At 44.5% G+C, this 17,816-nt stretch overlaps 1 long non-coding RNA gene across 1 annotated transcript in view; it reads left to right on the top strand.

Moving 5' to 3' along the window:
* Positions 1 to 17,816, top strand: part of LOC144688584 (uncharacterized) — a 256,591-nt gene that overhangs the window by 142,707 nt on the left and 96,068 nt on the right. The window lies entirely within an intron of this gene.

Here is a 17,816-nt window from a genome sequence, read left to right as displayed (position 1 = left end):
GACTGTAGGTTTTGCTTCCACAAGTACTCAAGAGGATTGCTCGCCTCTTCTCTTCCCTTATAATCTCATTCGCTTGAAAAAAGAACGCGAGGCGTTCTATGTATTGACACCAATCGTCTGTGGCTGGTTCGAAAGGATCAATTCTCCCAAATTCTGGCATTTTGAGAGAGGATAATTTCTTCAATTCTAATGGAGCTTGCTACAATCACTGGGCGAAGTACAATGCCAATTTCTTTCTAACTTGATTTCTTCTGTTCAATCCTGTTTTATCCTCATCACCAATTTGTTGTAGGGTGGTCAAGTTGTACTATTAGTGATAGAGTTGATCTGCAGACACATCTTGGCTGGAAACATTAAGGGAAGAATTTTCAGGTAGGCGAGCGGAGGCGGGGCCCACTCGCCAACATGTAAAATGATGCACGGAGAAGTCGGGCGGGCGTCCTGAAGTCACCCCGTGTCATTTAGATTTTCAGTTCGACGGGCATGCAACTGACTCGATTGCGCACCCGCCAAACTGTCAAAGGCCTATTAAGTCCATTAAGCATGTAGGTAAAGTAGTTAAGAACCTTAACATTGGCGGGCAGGCGAAGAGCCCAGGTGGCCTTCACATTTTCCATGAAACCTCATCCATAGGCAGGATGAGGTTTCATGAAGGGTTCATTAATTAAATTAAAATTTTTCAAACATTTGATAAACATGTCCCAGCTCATGTGACGCTGTCACATGAGGGGACATGTCTAAATCATTTTTCTCTGTCTTTATTAAAAACTTACATTCCGAACTTAATCTCCCTGAGGCAGCTGGGCGGGCCTTAAAAGGTCCGCCCACGTAAAATGACGGCACGGCCCCGATTGGGGGTGCCGATCGGGTTCGCGCCAGCCCCCACCCGCCCCGCACAACCCCCTCACCCCCACAACGGGGGGAAATTTCTGCCCTAAGTTTATTTACAATGTACTCAGCAGCAACTACACGTGTGCTTTCAACTCCAACTCTATCTCTACACTGACTCTGAGGCAGCCCGCACTACTCTCCTATTCGTCTTCCTTAACAAGCATTATTCTTAAAGGTACATTACACACTATATAAAGCCATAGTTACTACAATTTGATGCTATAACATCTTATTGCATGAAGAAATTTTTACTTAATCTCTCTCCTTGACTCCTCAAACGTAGAAGGTAGGCATTCCCTGTTCACGCTATCGCAACTCGCCATAATTTTAAAAATGTCAACTAAATGTCTTCTTAGCCATCCAGTGGAAAGGATCTTGCTTTCAGGAAATAAATTCCTTAAGCACCATAAACCAAATATGCTGGAATGGAGAGGACAGAGAATAATGTAAATTCTTCCTTGGGCCACATCGGAATAAATCAGGTCAGCTGTGCAACCAGTCAGGTGCTTCAATGCAGTTCACAGCCTCTCCATCCTCCTTTAAGACACTCCTTCAAACCTGTTAACCAAGCTTTTTGTCACCTGTCCTAATATCTCTTTCTACAACTCAGTGTTAGTGTTTGATTCTGCCTGTAAAATGCCTTGGGATGTTGTTACTACATTAAAGGTGCCTCATAAATGTAAATTTTTATTGTTACCATTAGAAATAATTGAGAAAACAAAGTGGTTCAGATAAAAATGAGCAGAACATGAAGTGGACAAGTCACTGAACAATGATAGTGTTATTCTAAAGTCTTGAAAGAAGTCAAAGGAGATTGCAGAAGCTCTGGATAGTCATATTGAAATAAGTGAGTTGCGCTGTGAGATTGGAAAGTAGCCATTTAAACCTGTGTTCAAGAATAGGGAGAAGAACAAAATGGGTTACTATAGACAGCTACATTAACCTCAACTGTGGGGAAATGTTTAGATTCCACAATTCAAGATGAAATTAATGAACCCTTGGAAATGCATAGGCTAATAAAGGGCAGTCAGCACTGATTTGTTAAGGTTACATCCTCAGGCCTTGGAATTTGTCAGTCTTTAGTACCATTATTTTTCTAATATTGTTTTCTTCCTTATGTTAACTTTAGCATGTTCCTGTCCTTAATTTCCCTGGAATGTCAGGTATATTATCCTCTTCCTTGGCTGTCAAAACTGACATAAAGTAATTATTCAACAAGTATGCCATTTCCTTATCTTCATTTGCTATATCAACCCCACCTGGTTTTAAAGGGCCCCCATTACCCTTGACTATATGAACTTCTTTATTTTAGTGTCCCTTTACTTCCTACTTATTATTTATGTATACCAGATTTTTAATTAATGCATTACAGATCCCTTTAATGTTGATATCCTCCATTTTGTTAATTTTAATTTATCCTAGAGATATAATTAATTACCCTGATTATGTATATATATATATATATCATTAGTTATATTCTGTTGGCCCTAGGTTTAAGTTACTTAGGGTCCCCTTTTGCACTCTCACCAAATTCCCATTGTCATTCTGTTCAGCAGACTCTCCCACTCTGCTCACAGCTCAATAACATTTCTCCCATGTGTACCTTTTAGAAGCAAGCTGGTTACAATTGGTCAGTCTACTGCCAGCTGCAATAATTAGCACCCAGTCAGGTACCCACTTATGACTGATGGACTGTTAACTGTCATTGATTTGCAGTTTTAATGTAAAAAAACTAGGGGCTGGATTTTACAGGACGCTAGGTTTCTCACCCACCACTGAACTAAAAAGTCAGTCGAAAGCAAGCCCACCAAAGAGCTGACTGCCCCGCAGCCATTTTACACCCACTGGGGCGTTAATTGGCTCAGGGCATGACTTTCGTGCCCATTCAATCCGTTTGGCCAGAAGCTCTGTGGTCTCAGCAGCACGAGTTTCAATCGGTGGCCACTGCTGGAGCTACAGGCTGTCCCCGAAGAAGAGGAGGTATCTGGGGTATCAGCGGGGCCAAGCTGACAGACCGCAGTGAGGGGTGTGGGGGACTGAGTTTGAGAGATTGGAAATGAGCGATAAAGGGGGAGCATGACCTCGGGGGGGATACCTTTGATGGGCACAGGGGAGCTGCAAAGAAGGTCACCCCTCTCTTGCCCAACACCAACTCACCCAGCAAAAGCTGATGGGCCACATGCTTGGCCTGGGCCTTCCCCTGCCATGGGTATAATAGCGGAGGGAGCTGGATGAGGCACTTAAGTGACCATTAATTGGCCTCAATAGGCCCAAGGGCAGGCTGGCCATCCGATCTGTCCACCAAACCCCCCGCCCCCCCAACCCAGTAAAATGAGAGACAAGACGGAGGGGCGGGTGGGAAGGCCACGTGCTGCATTTCACCTTCAAATACGCTGGCGGGAGGCCTTAAAATCCAGCCCTACGTTAAATTTCAGTTTGATGACATACTGGATGAGCTCACTGATCATCTGGGGAAACTTCAATGGCACCATTTTTGAAGACTTATCATTTTACATTTTTTTGTTCCGAGGCTTCTACAAGCTATCAAAACTATTTCCAAAATTTACCATGGTCTTTAATTTTCCATTTGGTATGTTACCGATGAAACAGTTTGATCTGTTCCAAACTTACCAAAACTACTGCCCTCTTTTCAATTGGTCCCAAGGCACCATAGCCTCCTCAATCATTTCAAATACTTTGAGGTTCACATTTTTTTTAGTCAAGGTGAAAGAACTGGAGAGTTTTGAAATAGTGCTAAACTAAGGCACTCTAATCTCAGAACAAAGCAAGAAGAAAAATGGCACCAATTAAGTAAAGAAATAAATCATAGAATGATGACAGCTCAGAAGGAGGTCATTCAGCCTCCTAAGTAGCTGCTGACTCTTTGAAAGAGCAATTTAGCCTGTTCCCTCCTCTCTGCTGTCCCCTTTGCTAATCACTTTAAATCTGTGTTCTCTGGTCCTCAACTCTTCCGCCAATGGGAACAGTTTCTCACTATCTACTCTGTCTGGACTCCTCGTGATTTGGAACACCTCTACCAAATCTCCCCTCAATCTTCTGTTCTCTGAGGAGTACAACCCCAGATTCTCTAATTGGTAATATAAAGAGTTAACAGGTGATATATGCTAATGTAGATGTAGATGATGACTCGAGAGAGAGAGAGAGACAGAGAAAGAGAGAGAGGCTGGAGCACCATGCCTAGAAGAAATATGCCTACTCTGTAACTTGTTTAGAAGTAGTACTAACAAACAAGTGTTGAGCAGATACCAGTGTATGACTACAGTTTGTTTATTAACCAAATACCATGCCTAGAGTCCACAGAAAGAAGGACCCTCTCAGAACATGGTGACATCAGTGGAGACATTGATGTAAAAAATACATTGATGTTATCGAAGGAACCACAGAGTGAAGAAACCTTTGGTGGCAGCTCATAACAAATCAACGGAAGGATAAGGCATACTAGATAAATGATGACCATACTTGAGGGATAGCGCCTGACCCTACCCCACCCATTTGACTGCCTCGAGGGCCCAAGGAGAGGCCAGCAGTGGGAGTTATGGAAATGCCATTTTCTCCAGTATCAAGCAGTATCAGGCCTCACTCTAAAGAGCAAAAACATCAAGTCAGTTCCTTTCTTCATGCTGTAGGTCCAGTAGCAGACGATGTTCTCCTGAGGCAGGGGGTGCAGGAGTCCACCATGGATTTTGAGACTGTACTCAAAGTTTCAACACTTATTTTAGCCTGAAGCAAAACTTAGTAATTGAACTAGCATGTTTTAACAGTGGTCACAATGACCTGGGGAATCAATTGGATTATTTCTAACTGGCCTATATCATTCAGCAAGATCTTGCAGATATGGGGAACTGAAAGATGAGCTATTTCAGGATTGCATAACCATAAATGCCAGGGATGAAAAACTCTCTGACTTTGTGCATGCCAAAGATGATCTTACCTTGGATCGAGTGGTCCAGTATGTGAGGCAGGCCAAGCTTAGAGAATTGAACTGGGCTATAATTCAGCGCGACTTCAAGGCTTCACATGGCTCCATAGACTGGATAGGCTCACAGGCAGTGGTCCCACTCATAAGAAAGTCTGCCAAACCAGGAGAAAGGGCAGGAAACTCCAGGCCATCAGCCATTGTGAGATGCTTGCGTTGTGGCACGAAACCCAACAGAGATGCCTGGACTGCCCAGCAGGGGGTGTAGAATGCTTCCCATGCAGCAAAACTGGACATTTGGAGCATTTCCGAAAATTCAACAATTTTAATCGAAGTAAAAGACAAGAAAGTATTTATGAAACATACTCGATCTAATAGGAAAATTAAGATAAAGACAAAATTGCAGAATTCTTAGGGGAAATTGATGGTCTTAGTCCAGACTATTGGTCAGTCACCGTGCAAGTTCAAGGCTTCAATACCACCTTTAAAACTGGAGCAGCTGTTAACATTTTAGCAGATGATCTCAACTGACTTCAGCCAATGACCCTTTGTCAATCAGACATCAAATTGCAAGGTCCAGGCAACATAGATCTTCCAATTAAAGGCAGGATTATTGCTCCTCTTCGCTACAAGGGGTGACAGATTGTTGATTCTCTCTATGTTCTTCACAATCAACATACATCCTTATTGAGTGGTGATGTTGGCATATTCCCAGGAATCCTAAAAAAAACCCGATGAAGTCCACCATTTGAATGACTTACTATCTTTCATGCAACAATCTTCAACCATTTATTTAGAGCCAGTGGAACTCCGCCTTCAGAAGATAAGGACATTCATTCAATCAGCAGTAGGCTCCTTTCTTTCACAGAGAAACCATCAACTAGACCCCAGGCGGAGACTGAAGTTATGAATCTCTCAGTCCTTCATGAAGTAAGGTCAGAGCTGGTGGATACAAAAGGCATTGCAGCAGACAATGACCATCTGCATGGAGACCTGCTGGACCTGAATTGGCTCCTCCAAGAAGAAAGTGTTGAGGGAGAATCCCTTGCAGAACTAAATGACCTGTTGGAGGTAGAGGTCCTAGAGGATGATTTATCTTTCCAGTTGACACATGCATCATATGAAGTCTCTGTTGTCTTCTTAGAGGAGTCAGCAGTGTTTCTAGTAGCTGAGCAGCATTCAGATCTTTGTTACACTGAACCTACCAATGTATTGCCTAGCTTATCTCCTGTTGTCCATGAAGAGTCTTCCACAGAGAATGCCTTACCTGTCAGAGTCTATAGAGGATCACACTGCCAAAGAGCTGGTACCTTCCAAGGGTGGAAGTCAATTGACACCTATACTTCAGTCCCAGCTGAAAGTCCCAGAAGCTGTTTAGGAGAATCTTTAGCACTTCTGAAGCTGCAGAATCCTGTCAAGCAATCTTGTTCTCAAATTAATTATCTACAGGAGGTTTGTCTCATTACAGATGTTGGTGCTGTCTTTCCATATCCTCAGCAATTCTTCCCATTGTCCACAGTGAAGCAGCCTCACACAATGAGAGGTGTGGCTCTCTTACCATTGCCTACAGAAAGTAGACAGTCCTCCCGAAATATCATCAGGAAATTGTGTCTTCTTTTTTTCTGGCAGCCTTCCAGGAATTTTGCTGGTTTTTCCTTTGTTGTCTAAGTTAATTGAAATCTTGGATCTTCAATGCCTCTTCAGTCATTGATGCATCAATGAATGATACGGCTGTGACAATCTTTCCTTGAATTGAAGATCATTCTTCTCCTGAAAGTTTTGCCTGTGTGCTTTGAGGGAGAAACCAGTTCCTCAGGGTATCCTGAATTCTTCTCTTCTCGTTCCAGGGATCCCAAAGGTCCATGCTCTTCAGTCTTCTCTCTTCGATCAATCTTTCATTGAAAAGTCCTCGTCCTTACAGTTCAGTCATCCTGAAACCTACACTCTGCTTCCCAACAATGCCTCTAAATTGCTGTCCTATTCTGATGATGATGATGATGCTGATGTACATGTCTCCAAGGCATCTTCCCTAAGGGCAGAGAATATTATGGCAGATTGAATCCCTCAAGAATTGAGAAGGGGGAAGAGTAGGAGTTGGAGTTGGGTAGAATCCATTGTTGTTCAAAAAAGGTTGTAAAGATCTGCCCTGCAATTACATACCAGTCAGTCTAACTTCGGTGGTGGGGAAACTAGAAACAATTATTCAGAATAGAATTAATAGCCACATGGAAAAATGTAGAATGATTTTGTAGAGTCAGCATGGATTTGTCAAAGTAAAATCATGTCTAACTAATTTGCTGGAGTTTTTTGAAGGAGTTACAGAGATGTTTTATGGGGGAAAGGTTGTTGTTGTTGTGGTGTATATGGACTTTCAAAAGGTGTTCGATACAGTGCCACACAACAGGCTTGTGAGGAAAGTTATAGGTCATGGAATAAAAGAGACAGTAGCAATGTGGATACAAAATTGGCGGAGGGATATGAAACAGAGAGTTATGGTTAATGGGTATTTTTCAGGCTGGAAGAAGGTTTATAGTGGAGTTCCCCGGGGTTCAGTATTGGGACCCTTGCTTTTCCTGATACATATATAAATGATCTAGATCTTGGTGTGCAGGGGACAATTTCAAAGTTTGTGGATGACACAAAACTTAGGAGAATTGTAAACTGTGAGGAGGACAGAGTAGAACTTCAAAAGGGCATTTACACACTGGCGGAGTGGGCAGAATAGTGGCAGATGAAGTTCAATGTGGAGAAGTCTGAGGTGATACACTTTGATACAAAGAACATGGAGAGACAGTATAAAATAAAGGATAGTATACTAAAGGGTGTGCAGGAGCAGAGAGACCTGGGTGTATATGTACATAAGTCATTAAAGATGGCAGACAGGTAGAGAGAACTGTTTCTAAAGCATACAGTATTTTAGGCTTCATTAAAGTGGTATAGAGTATAAGAGCAGGGGGATTTTGATGAACTTATATAAGACACTGGTTAGACCTCAGCTAGAGTATTATGTACAGTTCTGGATGTCATACTATAGGAAGGATGCGAACGCATTGGAGAGAGTGCAGAAGAAGTTTACAAGAATGGTTCCAAGGATGTGACACTTCAGTTATGAGGAAAGGTTGGAGAAATTGGGACTGTTTTCCTTGGAGAGGAGAAGGCTAAGAGGAGACTTGATAGAAGTTTTCAAAATCATAAGGGGTCTGAGCAGAGTAGATAGGAAGAAATTGTTCCTGCTCGTAAATGGATTGAGAACCAAAGGGCAGAGTTTTAAAGTGTTTTGCAAAAGAAGCAAATGCGAGATGAGAAAAAACTTTTTCACACAGCGAGTAGTTAGGGTTTAAAATGCACTGCCTGGAAGTGTGGTGAAGGCAGGTTCAATTGAGGCATTCAAGAAGGCAGTGGATGATTATTTAAATAGAAACAATGTGCAGGGTTACGGGAAAAAGGCAAGAGATTAGCACTAAGTTAAAATGCTCAGAGAGCAGATGCAGACATGATTGACCGAATGGCCTCCTTCTGCACCGTAACAATTCTGTGATTCTGTAAAAAGTGACAGAAATGCAATGTAAATAGTTAAGGCATAGGGAGGAATCAAGCCAGATTTGCAAAAAGCGTGGTAGTGGGCGGGAAAAAAGATGTTTTACCCACTGGTCTCAATGGTGGGTTTTTGCATCATATTGTCCCATTCCCAGCACACCCTAACTCATTAATAATGCATTCACAGGACACACGCCAGATTGTTGGCGGACAGGTTTGGATTTTCCAGCCACACTGTGACCTCAGCACTTCCTCACTCCAGGCGCCATATTTAAATTGCACCAGTGCGCAACCTACTTCATGTCTACACACCAGAACTGCTCCAGTCAACAGATGGGCCTGAAAGCAAAGGAGACAGCAGTCCCCAAATTTAGTAATGTCTCTCTGGGGTGCCTGCTGGATGCAGTGCAAGGCTGCTGCGATGTCTTCTACCCCTGCTCTGGCCACAGGAGGTCCACCGGGGTCACTAATCAAGCCTGGGAGGTCGTGGCAGGGGTGGTCTGTGCCATTGGAGCACAGAGGAGGTCAACCGCCCAGTGCTGAAAAAGGATGAATGGTCTCATCCATTCCAGCAGGGTAAGCCACTCTTCTCATCACTGTCAAGTCAAACACTCACAAACCCACCAAACATCCAGAAGGATCTCACACATCAAGGGACAACACCACTAACTCTCACACACACCCTCACATCTCCATCAGGCTCATATTCTCTTGAGCTTGCATTCTCATCCCGTCCATGGCTCCGCTCACCACACAAACATTCCACACAGTGCCATGTGTCCTGCTCACACTCTCTCCATCTGTTTTCATGCAGGAGAAGCCTGCTCACAACAGCAGGGCACGGTCCCAGACCAGGGGTGGAATGACCCACGTCATTCACATTGAGGAGCATGCCATCGTGCTGACTGGTGAGGACGTTGACCATGCCTGTGGCAATGGTGAGGTCGGCAGCAAACACCCACGTGAGGATTCTGCGCCACATCATCCCTCTCTCAACGGAGCTGTGATTGCTCACTCTCCTACTTTTGACTCTGCTGCCATGCACTAATTATCTCTACTTTGGTTCACAGGGAGCTCTGCCAAGTGACCGATGCCCTCAGCCAGCCAGTCCCTCAACTCCATCCATGTCCTCGCCTCCGGCCAAGAAGACACCTCCTCCATTGAAGAGTTGGACATAAGCAGCCTGGAAGACCCGTCACAGCGCTTACTCACACCGTCCACCAGCACAGAGACACACACCTCGGTGGGACCTAGATCTAGAGCAGGCTCGGGTTCACAATTTGGTGATCAGCGCACGAACACGTGTCTGCAGCAGGAGGAGGCAGGTTCAGCTAAGCTCCCCGGCACTCGAAGAACTGCTAGAGAAGAGGCATCTGTGGTGTCTGAGTCAGATGACGAACCTTTGGATTTGGCCTTCCAACTCAGCATGGAGAGTCAGCAGAAGGCAAGGGAACATCACGCAGAGCTGTGGGAAGCCCTCAACAGAGTGACACACAAATTGGAGGAGTGCATCTGCCTGCTCTCTGATGAAGTGGGGCCCGCATGTGCATGCATGGAGGTCTCCATGGGAAAGATGGCAGATGCCATGGAGACCCTGGTCCAACAGAATGCGGAGATGTGCACAGACCTGCGCTCCATCGCCGGAGCCATTGGTGAGTTCCTGCAGTGGCAATGCGAGAGGGAAATAGGGCACCTCGATACCACTCCAGGTGCTCCTTCCCCTTAAGGGATCAGGCCGGGGCCCTTGGGCACTCGAAGGAAGGAGGAGCGACAGCTGGATACCCCAGGTCATCCACTCAGGAATCTCAGAGGATGTCCTCTCCTTCCAAGTCCCCTTTGCCTGTGGCCCCTCAACCTCGTCCTTGGTCGCCGCAGGGGAAGCAAGAGGACAGCCAAAGCAAGCAGGGACCCTTAAGGCCTCTGCTCTCCAGAGGATGCATGCCAAAGTCATCAGAGGCAACAGGGCCAACCATTGCAGGTCTGTCTCTACCCCTCCTGCAGATGTCAGGGCAGCACCTAGAAGAAGTGGTAGGCCTAAAAAAGTTAAGAATTTCTGATCACATGTGGTTGCATGGGTGAACAGATTTTGTCACTTTATAACCTGAAAATATATTCACTTTCACTGAATAATGTGTAATGGTGTTTTTCAGCATCATTTACAGGCTTCACGAGTCCTCACCTACATCTGCCCCTAGCAGCAGTTCAGCTCCATGCAGTTGGGCGATGAGTGATTCTGGAGGGAGAAGAGTGTGTGGCAGGGCCTTTCGGAGCCTCGTGCATTCCCCCATGCATGTGGAGCCTTCCTCAATCACACTCATCTCAATGTCCTGAGTATTTTCAGTGCTGCCTGCTGGGGTTCCCTTTTAGTTGTCCATCTGAGGCAACCTACATCTCCGCCCACACACTGATCACATTCCCATGCAGCACCTGTGCCCATCTAACATGAGGCTTCACTCACTTTTGATTTGAGAAAAATGGCAGTCGTCACGTTTCTGCTTCCCTCTTTTGCCCTCGCCCAGTCACCGATATCCTTTCCCCCATCACTCTTGACCTCCCTGGCATCCACATTGACCTCCCTGACCTCCTCTCTCCTCCTTCCCACCCCCAGGGTCTGTGTCTGCCTCTGAGTCCCCACCAATCACCCTCGCTGTCCCTTCTACCACTGCCGTCGCACCCTCAACCTCCCACCCTTCCAGCTCCCTCTGCCCCCTCTCATACTTAGCATTCCCTCCTACCATCCCCACCCCCAGTTTGCTCCCCAGGAGGCAGTCATTGACTCCACAGACCCCTTCCTTGCACATTCACCTGGACATCCTCTCCTTACTCCTTTCTCCAACCTTACTCCCTCTTCCCCCCAGACTCCTTCCCCCCTCTGAACTACTCCCCAACCCCCCCAAAGTCCCTCCCCTGCCAAACTCCTCCCGCCCTCCAAGCTTCCTTCCTCTGAACTCCTTCCTCCCCTCGAAGTCCTTCCCCCCTCCAAGCTCCTTTCTCACGCTGGAGTCCTCCTCCTGGCCGAACGCCTTCCCCCTCTAAACTCCTTCCCCTGGAACTCCTTCCTCTCTCCGAACTCCTTCCTCCCCTCTGAACTCCTTCCCCTTCCCAAAGTCCTTCCCCCCTCCAAACTCCTTCCCCTTCTGAACTCCTTCCCTTACACCTTCCTCCCCCCTTATAGTTACCTCCCCACTTGCCGCATTCTCCCCCATTACACCCTCCTCCCCAGTACTCCCTTCCCCCCCTCCCAACCTGATGCCCCCTGGTGCCTTTGTTCCCCCCCCAAACCTCACCTCCCCAGGTGCACCTTCCTCTTCCAGTAAAACCTAGACCTTCATCTCCCCATCACCCCCCCACCCCCTTCCTCTTCCACTCACAACTGGCCATTCCTCTCTCCCACCTCACCAATCATCCGTAGCAGCCCATGGCCAAGACCGTGATGTTCTGAAGCAGACCCGAGGCATCAACGGAGACTTCCCACCTTTGGTGAGCTGCTTCATGGTGGAACCATGTACATGAGAATCCACCCAGCATGCGATGCACATGTTCCTCCAGGGTCTGGTAGCTGCAGGGATCCAGCATCTTCTGCCCCTCAGATATTCGTGATCTGGGCAGGGCCCTAACAGCAAGTCCCTACTTCAGCATTTATCACTTGTCCAGATGTATTCCAGGCCGGCATGTTCTTCTGCCAGTGAAACGGTTAATCTGGCGGAGGGGGAACGATTCCAGTCATGCCTTACTTTGACTCACTTACCAGGAGTGTTCGATGAAAATTATGGTGAAAAATGTGACGTCCTAGAACAAAAACAAGCAGACTTCATTGCCTGGCAGGACAACCCAAGGTTGCATGTTAAGACGGCAGCATTCCAACAGCTCAGGGCTGATGCACAAAGACAAGTCTGGAAGATGAAGGAATTGTGGTGGGAAGAGAAAATGAGAGGAATCCAACAACGTGCTTACCATCATGGCATGCAAAGCTTTTTTGAAGCTACCTGGGCCATCTACAGACCAAAGCCAAATGGACAAAATCCTCACAGGATGGGTTTACTCTTCTTAAGGATGACTATGCCACCTGTTAATGCTGGAAAGAATATTTTCAACAACTCTTTGGGACTGTGAATCTACAGTGGCAGCTGATACTCTCCAGGCTATCCCCCAATACCCTGTGGTAGATTCCATCAGTGAGCCACCAAGGATGGCAGAGCTGCAACAAGCAATCAAATGGATGAAAAACAACAAAGCCTGAGGCCCTGATGGTATTCCAGTTAAGATCTTCAAAGCTGGTGGACCTTTGCTCATATCAAGACTCCATGCACTCATCGTATAGATTTGGAAAGAAAAAGAACTCTCCCCTGACATCAGGAATGCGACAATAGTCACTATCTTCAAGAAGGGGGATAAATCATGGAGTGTGAACAATCAAGGTATTTCCCTTTCACCCTTGGCAAGGAAAATCCTGACACTCATCCTCCTGAATCGCCTACTTCCTGTGGCTGAGGAAATCCTCCCAGAGACACAATGTGGCTCTAGCCTTCCAGAGGAACCTCTGACATAGTTTTTGTTGCCGGACAAATCCAGGAAAAATGTCAAGAACAACAGAAGGAACTTTTCATTGCATTCATCGACCTGACCAAAGTGTTTGACTCAGCGGGCAGAAATTTCCCCCCGTCGGTGTGCGGGGGCAGGTGGGGATGGGCACGAACCTGATCAGCGCCTCCGATCGGGGCCGCGCTGCCATTTTACGTGGGCGGACCAATTAAGGCCTGCCCAGCAGGATACGCGCCTGGAAGCGCTGAGCCCTCCCTGTGTGGGCGGGGGTGGGGGGAGATCCCCTGAATGGTTCCCTGCGCTCTTTCACGCATGCGGGCGAAAGAGATTTGTTTAACTTATGGAAATTTGAATAAAGGTGGGAAAAAAATGTAAGGACATGTCCCCTCATGTGAAACTGTCACCTGAGCTGGGACATGTCCATTATTTATTTCAAAAATTTTTATTTAAATAATAAACCCTTCATGAAACCTCATCCCACCCGTGGATGAGGTTCCATGAAAAATGTGAAGGCCGCCTGGGCTCTTCGCCTGCCCGCTAACCTTAAGTTTGGATAGGCAGCTCAGTTAACTACGTTAATTACTTTTTAACAGGCCTTAATAGGCCTTTGACAGTTCGTTGGTACACAGCCGACTCAGCTGCACACCTGCTGAACTGACAATCTAAATGTTGTGCGGTGATGTTGGGACGCATGCCCGACGTCACCGCGCATCATTTTACACATCGGGGAGCGGCATCCCCCTCCTCCTTCGCCAACCTGAAAATTCTGCCCGGTAAATCACGAGCTCTGTGGATTGTGCTCCAAAATTTGGATGACCAAGAAACTTCATCACAATCCTGCAACTGCTTCATGAGGATATGATTGCAACTGCCTTGAATGGGAGATCTGAAACAGATGCCTTCAGAATGCAGATCGGGATCAAGTAAGGCTGTACTATTTACAATCTACCTGGCAGTGGCGATTCACCTGATCACAGATCAATTGCTCTCTGGTGTCATTATTAAATGCAGTTAGATGGAAAACTCTTTAACCTCAGTCACCTCCAGGCCAAAACTGAACGGACCACCATAGATCTACAGTTTGATCTACAGTTTGCGGATGACTGTAGTGTTGTTGCCTACCCTGCATTAGATTTGCACGCCAGTCCCGATCTCTTCAATTCTGCATACAAGAAACTTGACCTCTCCTTAAATTTTGCCAGAACAAAACTCATATCAACCCATATCTGGCCAGCCAAATATTCTACCTCTCATACATGTTGAAGGAGAGATTCTGGCATATGTTGTGCGCTTACCATACCTTGGCAGCCACCTCTCTCAAAAGATCACTATTGATGAGGAGATCCAACACCGGATCAGCTCTAAAGAAGAGTCATACGGACTCGAAATGTTAACTGTGTTTTTCTCTCCACAGGCGCTGTTAGAACTGCTGAGTTTTTCCAGCATTTTCTGTTTTTGTACCAGATCAGCTGTGCCAGCTCAGCTTTCTACAAACAATGGCAGTGAGTGTTTGACAGCAAAGATCTCCTCAAGTCAACCAAAGTCTTAGTGTACAGAACACTTGTTGTCACCTTGCTCCTTCTGCAGTGAGACCTGGACTGTGTATCAGTGACTCTTAAGAGTGCTGGAGAAATTCCATCGGCATTGTCTCCAACACATCCTCAGGATTCAATGGAAGGACTGTCAAAAAATGCTATTGTCCTTCTTGAATGCTCCATAAGCATTCAGTCAAAACTCTGTACAATCAACTTCTATGCACTGGACACTGCATCCGGATGGCCTAAAACCATCCCCTCTGCCAGGTCCTGTTTTTTCAACTCTCAAATGGTCAACGTTCTAAGGGAAAACATAAAAAATGCTTCAAAGACACTCTGAAGCTCTCCTTGATGTGGGGCAGCATTGATATGAATGACTGAGATGAGCTCGCTACCAATTGTTCAGAATGGTGACAACTTGTACATCAAGCTGCATCACGCTTTGAGTCACAATGTCTTAAAAATGAGGCAAAGCGACAGCAGACAAGGAAATAAAATGCAGCAAATCCTGCACTTTGCATCCAACTACCTTTTGAGACATCCTGCCGCACGTGCCCAAAGATCTGCGGGTCAAGAATCAGCCTGTTCAGTCACATGAAGATCCATGGTAGAAATCACGACCCCGGGTAGAAATCTTGAATCGAGGGACAGCCGACGATGACATAGCCAATTTTTATCCATTCTGCCACTGTACCTTTTATCCCATGGGCTTCAAATTTGCTGGCAAGTCTATTCTGTGGCTCTTTACCAAATGCCTTTTGGAAGTCCATATACACCACATCAACCACATGACCCTTATAAACTCTTTTTGTTACCTCATCAAAAACGCAATCAAGTTATTAAAACAAATTTGACAAATCCGTGTCTGCTTTTCTTAATTTATCCATACTTATCCAAGTGACTGTTAATTTTGTCCTGGCAAACCGCAGCAAAACATAAAGTAATTTTCTTCCAATCTTGGAGTGCACCTGTCATGGGGGTTCCACTTGGTGATTGAGGTGCTGGGAAAATAGATCCAGCTAGAGCACCTCAGTTGTATGTGTACCTTTATTTGTAGGCATTTGCTGTATTGTCTTTACATTTTTGTTGCTGTAGACAAAATAGTCGTCGTCTTTTCTTTACTGGATAGTTTTAAATTGATGCTTTTCCCACTGTCCCGACTTTAACAAAAATAAATTTAGAGTAGCAAGACTATCATGTGGTTTGCTTACTTTAAAATATTAAGCCTTCCTTAACAAACATTAAAAGGGTCATTTTAACAATCTGTTGTAGTTCAGACATGAAACAAGGATGTTAGGCTGTCTTAACTCTTTCAATGTACTATGCAATTTTTTAAAGTAATATATGTGCCTCTTTATGCAACTGCTGAAATTATTTTACTGTCAGCTATGAAGCATAGAGCATTCCAGGCTGAAAGGAAACTTTAATTACTTGTCCAATGCTCCTTTTCCCCGGAAAATCAAATGGAATTATATTCCGTATGAAAAGTAAAATCTTTCCTGATTCATAATTTGGCTAGAATCTCAAACCAACAGACTTCTTCCAGCAACATGACTGCCAATATAGCCATGTGTTCACATTGTACAGGACATTATTTTGTTGGAAGCAGCCTGTCACCAATTTTGGCTGATTCTCAATTAAAAAATGGTTCATTTTTACTGAGCTGGAATTACAATGTGACAAGGTAAGTGAGATATATTGTGCTCATTGCACTTGGTTTGTTATGGTAAACTGGCTGACACCTGAAAAATTGATTCAACTCTGGTTAAAGTTGCAGTTAGCGCATTAAACTCATGTTCCAACCTCAATAAGTCAAAATGCTCTTCTCATTCTGCACATTTCTACTCATTGCTTCCCTGGTAATAAAAATGCAAGATAACCATCCTGTTTCTTGGGTGCGGTCAATGTGATTATCGAAACAATTACTGGAGTCCAAGGAAGTATATTTTTGCCCTGATTTTTACCCTGAGACACTTGCTATTTCACTGTTCTTATCCCAGCAGTACTGTTAAAAAAATGAAGTACTAGAAAGGATTCTCTAACTGTTGTGATGATGAGTGACAGTAGGATGTTGGCAACTAACATGTTCAGCACCAGTGCCAAAAAAAAAATGGAGATTTGCTACTCCCTTTTGTGAGAGCAGGGTTACCAGCAGATTATTGCTACTTGGGAGCAGGTGGGATTGGGGAAGTTATCACATGTGATCCATCCTATGCTTCCAAAAGTATTGTATGATTATTCACTGCACTTAAGTCTTCACCAATTCATCTATGAAAAATGAATCAGTATTACTGCATGCCTCCACACATCCCTTCATGGAAGTGGCAGGGTTTGCAGAATGGTTTTCAAATAGTATTTGTAGCACCTAACAGTGTTTTTTTTAGTATATTATCACTGAAAAAAATTATTATTTTCGTTGTCTAAAACTATGAATTACAATTGACTTGTTCACTAATTGGAGCTCAATGCCAGATCAAAAATGAATACTTGCAGTTCAGATGGAGAACCCAAAATGAAATGTTAGCCTGCCCTTGTTTCAAGTTTATTTCTAATGATTTCTGTTTTTTATATCACAAGAAAAGCAGTTTCTGTACCCTGCTTCACGAGAGCCTGTTACATGAACATTGGCATTACACTAATCAAATGTATTATAAAACTGCACTTGGACTACAAGACTACATTGTATCCTTGTCAAATCACCTATAGTTATTAAGGGTTTTACTTATGTCAGTTTGATTTGCTCTTGCAAAGCATGCTTCAGGAATACCACAAACCATAGCAGAAATGAATCCATAAACTTTGTGACATTTAAGCAGCTCAGTTTTCTGACCCTAAAATGAACTGTTTAACATTTCTTCTATATGTTGAAAGAGTTGTTTTTGCAGGTTTATGTGTTGAAATACAGTCCAGGTAAAGCTCATAAAACAGAAAAGCTTTTGACCACTAACCAGTTAAAAAACAGACACAGAGGCAGGTTGTTTTGTTGCCAACGTTTTGCAGCATAAAGTAGGAAGTTACTGCGGAAACAGTGAACATCGTGATGGATGACAGGAGTTGTAAAAATAAAAAAAAAAGTTTGGTCATATCATGTGTTTCAAATTAATCAGGCAGTAGATTCATGCTATGAATACAGTAACCCCTTTTGGCACAAAATACTATTATTCTCTTATTTGGAACATGCATTGAAACTAAAATATCAGAACTGACATTCTCATATGAAAACACTTGGGATGGGATAGAAAACATGCTTATAATCAAATGTAAATAGAAACAGATGATGCAATATAACCACAATAAAGGCTACACTTATAAAAATTAAACCATCTTATAAAATATATGATATGGTTTAATTTTTATTAGAGCCTGGTAAGCAA

The sequence above is a fragment of the Cetorhinus maximus genome, chromosome 13 (assembly GCF_964194155.1).
Source record: "Cetorhinus maximus chromosome 13, sCetMax3.hap1.1, whole genome shotgun sequence".
Lineage (NCBI taxonomy): Eukaryota > Metazoa > Chordata > Chondrichthyes > Lamniformes > Cetorhinidae > Cetorhinus > Cetorhinus maximus.
The sequence above is the reverse complement of the archived record's forward strand: the minus strand, read 5'-3'. Positions and strand labels throughout refer to the sequence as shown.